A 13,596-nucleotide genomic window follows, 5' to 3' on the forward strand; every position below is an offset into this window, starting at 1 on the left:
TGGGATGAGGAATGCCCCTTCAACCTTCCAGAGAGCCATGGATTATCTGTTACAGGATCTTATTGGAGTGTCCGTTTACCTAGACGACATTCTAATTTTTACAGAGCATTGGGAGCAGCACCTTACGAGACTCAGGGATGTGCTGACAAGGCTGCAGGCAGCCCACTTCACCGTGAAGCTGGCTAAGACTACCTTCGGCCGAGCAACGGTGACGTACCTGGGCCACGTGGTGGGCAATGGCAGAGTACGACCCAAGGAAGCCAACATCTCTGCCATCCTTGAATACCCTGCCCTCACTACTGGAAGGCCCTGCGGCGCTTTCTGGGCATGGCAGGGTATTACAGGAGGTTCTGCCCTAACTTCGCGGCCGCCACTGTCCCTCTCACACGGCTCACGAGTGGAGCCGTACACTACTTGTGGACAGAGGATTGCCAGGCCGCCTTCGACCAACTCAAGAACTTCCTGGCCCAGGGTCCTGTACTCATCGCCCCAGACTTCACTCAGCCCTTTGCCCTGCAGACTGATGCCAGTGATGCCGCTCTTGGTGCTGTATTACTGCAGGAGGTGGAGGGTATCCTTCATCCAGTGGCGTACCAGTTCCAGCAAACTTAATATCCACCAGAGAAGATACAGCACCATTGAGAAAGAGCTCCTGGCCATCGTCTCAGCAATCCAGAAATTCGAATGCTACATACAGCCTGCTCAAGAACCACTCCAAGTCTACACAGACCACAATCCATTGGCCTTCCTCAATCGCAGCAAGTTTACCAATCAGCGACTTCTCAGATGGTCCCTGTTTCCAGCCCTACAACCTGAATGTCAACCACTTAAAAGGAGGAGAACATCATCGCCGACGCCCTATCTCGCATCTAAAACTCGACTTGACCAGAAGTCAACCACTACGACTCCACTGGGCAACAACGGCTACCTACAACTACAAATCAACCCAGTGGTGTCGTCTTCAGGGGGGAGGTATTACTGCAACCAGACTATCTCTGTTGCTAACTACTGAATTATCAATTATTGTACCTGTTGCTCCCTGAGCTAGCTTCGGCTAAGGCTTTAGGCTTATCAAATAGCCTTGGGCTATTTCAGAGGCATTGTCGAAACCTCCACAAAGTGTGAGAGTTAGTCTCATCTCAAAGGCCAAAGTGTACTCATCTCCTGAGGGTTCGGCTAGCAACAACAACTCTCACGTCATCAGCCGAGTCAGTGAGTCAGTAACCACTTACAAAGTGACCAGTGAACTATAGGAGGTGAACAATACTATTTTTCTCATATCTCATCATTTCTGTGTCCATCTAATCTTTTCATTCATCCATTCATCAGTGATTATCATCCATTTATTCATTGGTGGTGGTTATTATTATCTATTATTATTGTGTGTTATTGTGTGGGTTTCTTGTGTTTTCCTTTTCTCATTGTTATCTGTGTGTCATTTTGTCTTTGGTTTAATCTTCGTTTTGGTATATTATCTTGTTATGCTTAATGACCTTCACACCATTTACTTGATTTAAACGACCATAAGGTCTTAAGAGCAAGTAACGTAATTACTCTCACTTGCTACAGGTGTTGTTAATATTGTTTCTTACTTATACATTAAATTTATGTTAAGGACTATCTTCGTATTTTCATCACCTCATTTAATGTTCGGGTAACCAGTTTCTTAAATTATCACCCTAGACAAAACTACTGTGTCGCTCGTAACAAGAGTCAGAGAAGGTTATGCAGTACCCTTTACCGCCGCCAGAGGGCTTTACGGGCGGCAGGAAGCTGAGAAAGGAGCGGCGAACTTCTACGAATAGGGACGTTAGTTGCAGGAGTGAGTTGAATGTGAAGAACAACGAGAGGAGCTTGCTCTTTATGGGACAGGCTCATTCTTTCCCTTTCCACGGCTGGCACGCGTGACTGGCAGCTGCACTGGATTGGGTATAACAGAGTGGAAGGGAAAGTACTGCATAGGTTCGGCGTGTGTGTGTTACTGAACTGTTACTGTAAGAAAAGGGAGATTAGAGGGAAGGAAGAAGAAGAGGAAGAAGAGAAGAGGATGGAGAAATGGACAAGGATGAAGAAAACAGTAAATGATGATAAAGTAAGAATGGAGGAAAGGAGAAGAAAATGACAAAATGAGAAGGAGGAGGAGGATGATAAGGCTTGATGGTACATAAGACTGGTTTGGGATGTTGGTCCATACTTTTAAACGTATCGGGCCTCCATTACAACCATTTCCCAAGGCCACAGACAAGATTAACCGGGTTTTATATAAGAACATGAGAACATCACCTCCCCTCTTTCTCCTCCTCTTTCTCCTCTCCCTCTTCTTCCTCCTCCTCCCTCTCATCGACCTCCACTCCCTCTTTCTCCCCCTACTTTTCTGCCTTTCCCTTCCCATCCTCCTTCTCCTCTAATTTATAACTGAATATATATAAGGGTGGGTTGAAAAGTTCGAGGAGTGTTGCTATCGTGATTAAATTTGACATACTTAAAGTTTTGAGTCTTCTTCATTAATGACTGTATTCTTTCTTTCCAGGTAAACCTACATCTGATGGTCAAAGGAAGTCTCCAAAAGTGAGTAGTATCGAATCTTCTTGAAAAAGGACTAAATTCTTGCGCTGGCTGTCCTGTGGTGTTGAGTAGCTCTCTTTCTTCGTACGCAAATGTCTATCTAAGAAGTATTGCACTGCTTCGGCGCCTGTGTTGATGAGGATAAGTCTTGATGGTGTATAAGGCTGATTATGGATTTAGGGCCACTTTCACAGTTCGCCATGACGGGTTGGCAAGCCTCCAAACCAATACCAAAGACTTCAAAAATTCCTTGTATAGTGTTTGGCGTTCATGTTCAGGTTAAGAAATTAGAGGAAACCGTGCGGGAAATTTCTTGTGTTTCTGGTGTTGCGTCGAAAACCAAACCGTTGTGGAGTGTGAAAGACTGAAGAGTCTGGTTCGGGCGATTACAGAGCCACTGTGATGGACTGTGCTACTTGTCCTTAGTCTTGTGTGTTAGGTTGTCTTGTATTGGGTAGATTTCTTCCACGTACTCTGTGTTATTACAAGCGTTATCCTCACCGTCTCTTTTAAAGCCTTTCAACCCAAGGGAAGTGTGCCTCGACCTGCTAGAAATACAAAGGCTATCAACAATAATTAAAATATAAAAAAAATAATTAATAAGATAAATCAGATAATCAACACAAGAGGGGCGTGCCTCGATCTGCTAGAAATGCAAATCCTTCCAACAATAAATAAATGAAAAAAAAAACAATAAAATAAATAAGATAAATAAGTAGATAAATGGATGAACATCAAGCCTTTCAACACAAAGGAAAGTGTGCCTCAATCTGCAATAAATACAAAGCCTTTCTACAATAAATATAAATAAAAAAATGAAAATCGGTACATACAACAAATAAAACCGATAATTAAATAAATAAATAGAGATAAAAAAAGGATTTCAACACGAGAGAAGTCGTAATAAAATGCCTTTCAACAGTGAATAAAAATAAAAGACAATTAAATAAAGAGATAGATAGACGGATAGCTAAATAGCCTTCACCCACAAGAGCAGTCAGCCTTAGTCTACTAACAATAAAAAAGAACTTCACTCAACTCAACTAACTAATAAAAAAAAAAAAAATAATTTCAATAATCCTGTTCATTACAATCATATTCAAATTTATCACCGGGCCCCGAAATGTTGTATTAAAATGTGTGTTTGTAGTGAATCCGTAAGAGAGAGAGAGAGAGAGAGAGAGAGATGCCTGTCACGTCCAATATATATAGCAGAGGTGACAGTTATGACGTACCGGGCAACTCTAATTTTACCGGACGAATGCGAGGCTGCCAGACGGATAAATATTTGAGGGCTGCGTGACTGGCTGTATCGTCCCGTGCTGGGGGTGTCGGTGCTGCTGGTGCTAGGGCTTCCTGGGCGAGACTTGGACTAATATGCAATGTACCCACGAAATGAACGGCTGCAGTAGTGTGAGTCCTCCCGAAATTGGCCCCTCTTTCCGCCACCTCTGGATTCTTTTTAGGATCAGCGAGTGGCGGGCTTTTTTTTTTTATTATTGTTTCTTTTTTTTGTGCCCTTGAGCTGTCTCCTTTGTTGTAAAACACACACACACACACACACACACACACACACACACACACACACACACACACACACACACATACACACTCATAATAACTGACTCACTCCCAAACACACTCATTTCTAGTTTCATTTTTTTATAAGAGCCGTGATCATCAGGGTTTTTTTTTCTGTTGCCCTAGAGCTGCTTTCTTTCCTGTAAAACACACACACACACACACACACACACACACACACACACACACACACACACACACACACACACACACACACACACACACACACACACACACACACACACACACACACACACACACACACATACACACACACACACACACACTACATATTACTTCACACAGAGTACATCGGAGAACTAGTCAAAATCGTAGTTCCTGATGGAATAATTTCATAAGTGCTAATTTAGGGCTTTTTACAGTTTACAATTTTTCCTTCTAAGTTCAGCAGCGGTCCATTAGTTCGTTAAGGGACAAGAGGATTATAAGAATAGTTTATAAGAATAGTTTGGTCTGCTGGTGATGATTTACAGCGGCAGTTCTGAATGCATATTGATTTCAGGTGATCGAGAGTCGTCTATTTACTCTTGATGTCTATTTCAGGTGATCGAGTGTCGTCCATTTTAATCCTGATGTCTATTTCAGGAGATCGAGTGTCGTCCATTTTAATCCTGATCTCTATTTCAGGAGATCGAGTGTCGTCCATTTTACTCCTGATGTCTATTTCAGGAGATCGAGTGTCGTCCATTTTAATCCTGATGTCTATTTCAGGAGATCGAGTGTCGTCCATTTTACTCCTGATGTCTATTTCAGGAGATCGAGTGTCGTCCATTTTAATCCTGATGTCTATTTCAGGAGATCGAGTGTCGTCCATTTTAGTCCTGATGTCTATTTCAGGAGATCGAGTGTCGTCCATTTTAATCCTCATGTCTATTTCAGGAGATCGAGTGTCGTCCATTTTACTCCTGATGTCTATTTCAGGAGATCGAGTGTCGTCCATTTTAATCTTCATATCTATTTCAGGAGATCGAGTGTCGTCCATTTTAATCCTCATGTCTATTTCAGGAGATCGAGTGTCGTCCATTTTAATCCTGATGTCTATTTCAGGAGATCGAGTGTCGTCCATTTTAATCCTGATGTCTATTTCAGGTGATCGAGTGTCGTCCACTTTAATCCTGATGTCTCTTTCAGGTGATCGAGTGTCGTCCATTTTAATCCTGATGTCTATTTCAGGTGATCGAGTGTCGTCCATTTTAATCCTGATGTCTATTTCAGGAGATCGAGTGTCGTCCATTTTAATCCTGATGTCTATTTCAGGAGATCGAGTGTCGTCCACTTTAATCCTGATGTCTCTTTCAGGTGATCGAGTGCACATGTCGTCCATTTTACTCCTGATGTCTGTCACACGTGACTGGGTCGGAGGAATCTGTTCGCATTTGTGTCCTTCATAAATTATTCGCATGATACTTTGTTTACTTCACACTATATAACCCGCTGGCCAGTATTAGGAGTCACTATGTTAGACTTGATTTACGTTTTGTTTTGTTTCGTTTTTGTTTGCTAGTTTTCGTCGATTTCTGTGTGCCGTGTTTCGTACCAGATTACACGTGTATGGTCAACTTGAATGACTTTGCGAGGGTTTTAAATGTATTCGACTTGAACTCTTTCAAGAGAAGAATATCAAGGCACCTCCACCCGAAATTGACCTCTCTTTTGGCCACTCCTTATTTTTCTCTTTTATAGGAGCAGCGATTAGCGGGCTTTTCTTTCTTCACTTTCTTTTTGTTGCTCTTGAGCTGCTTCCTTTACTGTAAAAATCCTTTACTGTAAAAAAAAAAATAGAGAAGCTTTTAGCATATACGTATTTTAAATTTTATGGAAACTGTGGTCAATGAACTCTCTGTTTGTCTCTGTGTGACTGTGTCCAGGAATCTGCTCACATTTGTATCCTTCATAAATTAGGTACATTAATACTTTACTTTGTTAATATGACACTACATAAGACCAGCGGACCAGAATTAAGAGTCACTTTGATACTATTTTCCAGTTGATGTCTTTGTAGCGTGACTGTGTTGGGGAGTCTGGTCGGATTTGTATACTTCATATATTAGGTATTTTGATACTTTATATACTTTGTTTATTTGGCGCGACTCTAGACCAGTGAAACAGTATTAATAGTGACATTGATGCTTCTTAACTTGACATTATATAACACAAGATAAATCAGTGTGGGGATGGTGTGTGTGTGTGTGTGTGTGTGTGTGTGTGTGTGTGTGGGGGCATTCCTTCACCTCTATTCACACACCAACCAATCGTTCATCACATCGACAGCCTTAATATTTGTCCGCCATTCAAAGCCATCGCGATACCTGAGCCGTCCTACCGTCACGCGGACACCTGTAGCCCGGCTCCCACGCGGCGCTGTTTACCAAGTCAACACTCCCCGGTCCTTCATCAATGGAACTGTGAAAGGTCAGGAACCCTCGCGATCCGTCCCTTGCCCGGCCAGAGCGAGGCTGTGAACGGATTGGATGAACGTTCCTGCCCATGAAAATACGCCTCTATACTACACTTTTTGCTGTTGGGTATTTGCACTGTTTATAGATACGTTTTTTTTTTAATAGCGTAGAACCAGACTGACAGACAGATAGTAAAAAGAGGGAAAGTATTAAGGAAAGGTCATGTTAGGTGAGTTAATGATAGGCTAGATTGAGTTAGGTCATGCTAGTTTAGATTAGATTGATTTGGTTAGGATAGGTTAGGAGAAAGAGAGCCGGAGAAAGACAGACGCAGAGAAGATAGACGGAGAAAGACATGATGGAAAAAAGACAGACGGAGAGAAAATAAAATAAAAAAAGAGACAGACGAAGTAAAGATGGACAGAAAACAAAAGTATCAAAGACTCCCGCCAGACGCCGTTGCCATAGATATAGGCGGAGAAAGAGGCCGGAAGAAAGAGTTGAATTAGTTAGAAGTTGCTGGTTAGGAGAAGCTGGCCGGCCGTGTGTTCTTCAGAAGGAAGGAGAACAAGGGGAAAATATCAAAGACTCCCGCAAGACACCGCCCCCATAAAGAGAGACGGAGAGAGAGGCCGGAAAAAGAATGATCGAATTAGTTAGGAAAAGAAGATGTTAAGAAGTTTGTCGGCCGTGTATTATCGAAGAGTGTTTACTTTTAGGACAAAGGAGACAAAACAAAAGGAAAGTAGTATCAAAGACGCCCGCAAGACGCTACTCCCATAAAGAGAGACGGAGAGAGAGGCCGGAAACAGAATGATCGAATTAGTTAGAAGTTCGTGGTTAGGGGAAGCTTGTCGGCCGTGTGTTTACTTTCCCCGAGCGTTTACTTCTAAGGGCAAAGGAGACAGAACATAGAGAAAGGAAAGTACCATAGACGCTCACATGACACTGCCCCATAATTATAGATAGAGGAAGAAAATAATAAGAAATAGACGGAGAAGCGGACAAAAGACAGTGAAAGGTAGGAGAAAGGAACTTATGAAGGACTCCCGCAAGACTCTGTTCCCATAAAGATAGACGGAGAAAGAGCGATCGAGTTAGAAGATCCTTGTGGTTAGAAGCTGGTCGACCGCCTACGAGGAGACAGCTCAATTGAAACAAGCGTCAAAGACTCCCGCACGACGCCGCTACCATAAGATTGACGGAGAAAGAGGCCGAAAAAAGAGCTGAATGGAAGTAAGTAAACTGAGATCAGAGTACCGTGAACTATAGGAGAATACCAAAGACTCCTCCACGCCACCACAGTACCTGCCACCATGATACTGTGACAGGCGAGGTGTGATTGGATTTTTTTTAATTTTACTTATCGTCCATTGTTATTTAATGGAAGAAAAAATACCAAAAATAGAAAGCAGCTATATAGGAAATAAATACAACATTAACGAATACATGATTAAATGAAACACTCACCCAAAGACCACAGATACATTGGTTTATGACTCACCATACGAACTGACAGCCGATGGGGATGCAAGGACGGGGCGGTGGTTCAGGGAGTCACGTCAATGCACAATAAACCCGTTGTATTTATGGCGCCTAGGTCGAGTTAGTTCTGGATCGACAAGATTGTGATGCTCTCGTTCCTTCACAAAAACTACCAGGTCACTTTAGACACACTTGACGGCCCGTAGGAGCTAGAAGAATGAGTGAATGAGCGACATGCTCCTCCAGCTCGACCGGCAGCTCAGTGAAGAGTCGCCACGGGGCACGAACCGTTGTTGTAGGAATCAGCTCGCAGCCGCAAAATAACTCGCAGAGAGAGGTCCAACTTGTCTACTTTTTATATATTTCACTCACCGCTGTCATTTACGGGTACGCCGGTTTCGGCTCCAATACATAATACAAATATCAGAGAAACACTTTTCATCATGTGAATGCTCTATAACAAATGAACATGGCAGATTTTAGAAAGAATTACCCCACATTGATGTTCACTCAGTTCTTGCTTGTTTGGTCTGTTGGTCTGGTGTGTTTTTGTCTTGCCGGCAATATCAACCATCACAAAGATCACAAGTTGACAAAAGTAGTTATAATATTGCCACAGCCGATTGTTTTGGCGGGTCAAGGGAGCGTGGGGAGGGGCGGAAAAAACATCCCTAGTGGCCTGTGACATTGCGGATTGATCTGGCGGGGCAAGGAAGCGTGGGGCGGGGCGGAAAAAACATCCGTAGTGGCCTATGACATAGCGGATTGATTTGGCGGGGCAAGGGAGTGTGGGGCGGGGGCGGAAGGACATCCGTAGTGGCCCCAGCCATAGCGAATTGTTTTGGCGGGGCGTGGGGCGGGGTGGAGAGCGTTGGGATGTGGGGCGGGACGGAGTGTGGCGGGGCGGGGGGCGGAGTGGAGCGCGTCGGGGCGTGGGGCGGGACGGAGAGTGGCGGGGTGGAAAGAAATCGGTGGTGGCGCTTGCCATAGCGGATTGATCTGGCGGGGCGAGGGAGCGTGGGGCTGGACAGAGAGGGATCGACAGTGGCAGGCTATGGTGAGGGAGCGAGGGATGTGCTATGGTGCGGTTGGTGGGGGCGACGAGTCTGGGAGCGGCGAGACATTGGTGGCGCCATGCCTCGTTTTGTCTTAGAGGGAGCGTGAAGGGTGAAGTAGTGACACCATGCTGAGTCGCTATACTTAACAGTTACGCCTTTGTTACCTGTTAGCTTTGCATACACACACATAAACATGGTAAATAAGAGTTTGAGATTAATCAAGTACACAAAGTTATGTTGTGTACATTAAAACTCTGTCTTTGAGAAACAAAGTATAGTAACTGTATCTTTCTATTTTGGGGAAGATGATGTATAAGTAACTGCACACATGTTAAACATAGAGTTTGAGGTTAAGCATATACGTTAAGCACACAAAAAACACAAAGTTATGTTAAAAAAAGGAGAGAGAGAAAAAGAGGAGAAAAGGAGAGAAAGAGAAAAGTGAAAAGGAGAAGGAGAAGAGAAAAGGAGAAAGAGAGGATAAAAGGAGAGAAAGAAAGAGAAGAGGAAGGGAGAGAGAGAAAAATAGGAGAAAAGGAGGGGAAGAGAGGAGACATGGAGAGGGAGAGGAGAAAAAAGTAAGAGAAGAAAAGTAGAGGGAGAAAAATAAGAGAGAGAGAGAGAGAGAGAGAGAGAGAGAGAGAGAGAGAGAGAGAGAGAGAGAGAGAGAGAGGTCAGGAAGAGAGAGAGAGAGAGAGAGAGAGAGAGAGAGAGAGAGAGAGAGAGAGAGAGAGAGAGAGAGAGAGAGAGAGAGAAGAGGTGAAAAGGACAAAGAAAGGAAGAAAGAGAAATTATATGAATGACGGGGAGTTGGCTTGGGGAGCACGTGCAAACACTATCACAGTTGAAAATATCCTCTGGAAGATGGGCATGATGGGAAAGTCGTTACGTAAAATTCGTTACACACCTGCTTCCGCCCTTCACCTCCCCCCCCCCACCCCACCCTCCTCTAGCAGATGTGATAGGTATCTCCCACTCTCCCGCGTTAGGCGAACAAAGCTTAGCCCTGGTGGGGAATGGCTTAACGTCACGGTGTTAACCACTCTCTGTTGCGTGATGATGGTATATTTCTCGTGAGAATGAGAAGCAATGCTTTGTGTAAACAGTGTGGGAAACGAAAGTCGTTTAGTGGATCGTGTCGGTCGTGTGTCGACAGTGACCGCCGTGGAGATGACTCTTTGTTTAAACATTGTGGGAGACGTTTCACATCTCTCCTTCCGTCCATGAGTGTTCTTCACCACGAGCTAACAATGCAGAAAAACTCTGTGAAAGCTGTGGAATGGTATTCGGCGGGATACATCTGCACCCCCTCCCCCCTTTCCCGCGTTTTTCCGAGTGTCAAGATAGAGAATTATTCTACCACTGCGATAGTCTTTATATAAGGAATAGTTAAAATGAATGGGATTTTATGATTTTTATTGGTATCTAGTGAGAAACTAACATGCCATAATCGAGAGAGAGAGAGAGAGAGAGAGAGAGAGAGAGAGAGAGAGAGAGAGAGAGAGAGAGAAGGAATTTAATGAAAAAAAATCAGTGAAAGAAGTCAAATTAGAGAGAGAGAGAGAGAGAGAGAGAGAGAGAGAGAGAGAGAGAGAGAGAGAGAGAGAGAGAGAGAGAGAGAGAGAGAGAGAGAGAAGACGAAGGTGAAAAAGGACAAAGAGAAAGGAAGAAAGAGAAATTATATGAATGACGGGGAGTTGGCTTATGGGAGCACGTGCAAACACTATCACAGTTGAAAATATACTATGGAAGATGGCGATGATGGGAAAGTCGTTCCGTAAAATTCGTTACACACCTGCTTCCGCCCTTCACCCCCCCCACCCTCCTCTAGCAGATGTGATAGGTATCTCCCACTCTCCCGCGTTAGGCGAACAAAGCTTAGCCCTGGTGGGGAATGGCTTAACGTCACGGTGTTAACCATTCTCTGTTGCGTGATGATGGTATATTTCTCGTGAGAATGAGAAGCAATGCTTTGTGTAAACAGTGTGGGAGACGAAAGTCGTTTAGTGGATCGTGTCGGTCGTGTGTCGACTTTGACCGCCGTGGAGATGACTCTTTGATTAAACATTGTGGGAGACGTTTCACATCTCTCCTTCCGCCCATGAGTGTTCTTCACCACGAGCTAACAATGCAGAAAAACTCTGTGAAAGCTGTGGAATGGTATTCGGCGGGATACATCTCCACCCCCTCCCCCCTTTCCCGCTTTTTTCCGGGCGTCAAGATAAAGAATTAAACTACCACCGCGAATGTCTTTATATAAGGAATAGTTAAAATGAATAGGATTTTATGATTTTTATTGATATCTAGTGAGAAACTAACATGCCAAAATCTAATATTAGCTTAATGCAGGTCGATTATTTTTCGTTTGTCTTAAATCCAAACTTAATCCAGTCTGAATAGTTAAACCATTACATGAACACAATAAATTTTGAATTACACTCTAAAAATACATCTTAATTCTGGATGAGAGGGATTCAGACAAGTTATAGTACACATATATGGCATACATGATAATAATAATAATAATAATAATAATAATAATAATAATAATAATAATAATAATAATAATAATAATAATAATAATAATAATAATAATAATAATAATAATAATAATAATAACATTGTTAAAATGCATCTTAATTCTGGATGAGACGGATAATTCAGACAAGTTATAGTACACACACATGGCATACATGATAATAATAATAATAATAATAATAATAATAATAATAATAATAATAATAATAATAATAATAATAATAATATTGCAACGTTCTGTGGATCATATGTACGTTTCTACTACCTAGTTACCACGTCCCCATCACCTTTTAAGAACCCTTTTACTACATCCCATTACGCCAATGCTATGTATTGGTACCTTTAATGTGTATAATCCCACAACCTTTCTGATAAGCGGGTGGCTTCGTGGTGCAGTGGTTAGCACACTCGGCTCATAACCGAGAGAGACCGGGTTCGATTCCCGGGCGGAGTGGAAAAATTTTGCTGGGATTAAACCTTCCCATACTCATATCCTTGAGCATGCGAAGACAATGAAGTGTAAAAAAAAAACTTGCTTTTTTATCTCGTAAAGGAAGAAAAACAATCACAAAGGAGTAGGTCAAGTAGGTCATTGCGGTTTTTTTTTTTGTGTGTGTGGTTTTGCTACGTTACTGTTACCTTTAGCGTGAATATTGCTACATTCTTCCTACTAAGCATACCATTACCTTTCTGCTACGTTTCTTGCAACGGTTCCTTCTATTACCTGTGTCATACATCATAATCTTCGTTAACTGCTCACAGTCACATAACCATAAATTTTACTTTTCGTTAATGCATATAAACGACGCTGAAAATCAATGTAGTTACACATGAAGATGAGATGATCGTAAAAATCTAACTTGTTCTTAGTCAGCAAATGAGCAAAGATAAGACGAGACAAGACATTCTTAACTTATTATATTTTATTCATACCACTCTCCTTTCTCCTTTTTTTTTTTTTGGGGGGGGGGGGGGGGGGAACGGATGTCAGTATATGCAATCCAATATATCACATTTATTTAGAACATGTCAAAGTGCTAATTATTGAGAGGGTGATTATTATTATTATTTTTTTTTTACAAAAAACAGACATATAGTACAGACATTATGGAAATGATTTTGATGACGGTAAAATCTTGAACTCCATATAAGCATTGTAACGCTGTTACCTTCACTAATTCCACACATTCATTTGCTTACGGGAGGATATAATAAGAAAGAAAAGATAGTTATACTTTGAGCTTTCAGAAAAATAGGTAATTTAATCTACAACTTTAACTATATTTTTTTTCCTAGACACTTAAAAAAAAAAACTCCCATAACATGACACACAATTCTCAAAATGAATCTTAAGTACATTAGGAAGCAGAGTATGCACTTTTTTGGGGGTATAGAAAAATGATTTTGCTGGGATTAAACATTCCCATACTCATGTCCTTGAGCATGCGGAGACAATGAAGTGTGAAAAAAAAAATCAAAATTATAAAAAAAAATACACTCATCACATTTTTTTCTATCCAAATGCTCGATCCCACCCACACTATGAATGGCGAAAAAAAAAAAACTAGGTATTGCTCGTAAAGAAAGAAATACAATCACAAAGGAGTAAGTCAAGCTGTCAATAACACCAACAAAAACGACCAAAAAAAAAAAAAAAAAAATAGATATACTCTCCCCTGAAATAAAAATGATCTTATCGAGCAAATATGTTATAATATTTGACCTAATACATTAAGTACAAGGTTAACAATACCAAGGGATTATAGTGGGTCCTATTAGAGAGTAGTGTGGAATGGAACCAAACCACAGTAAACCACAGGATTAGGTCAACAATATAAGTGGATCTCCAAGATCCTATTAGAAAGTAGTATGTAATGGAACCCAAACACCCGGAAACCATGGAGCCTTTTCTTAATGTGGTCAACGCATGAAGACATGAACACTCAAAT

The sequence above is a fragment of the Eriocheir sinensis genome, unplaced genomic scaffold (assembly GCF_024679095.1).
Source record: "Eriocheir sinensis breed Jianghai 21 unplaced genomic scaffold, ASM2467909v1 Scaffold277, whole genome shotgun sequence".
In the NCBI taxonomy this organism is placed as follows: domain Eukaryota; kingdom Metazoa; phylum Arthropoda; class Malacostraca; order Decapoda; family Varunidae; genus Eriocheir; species Eriocheir sinensis.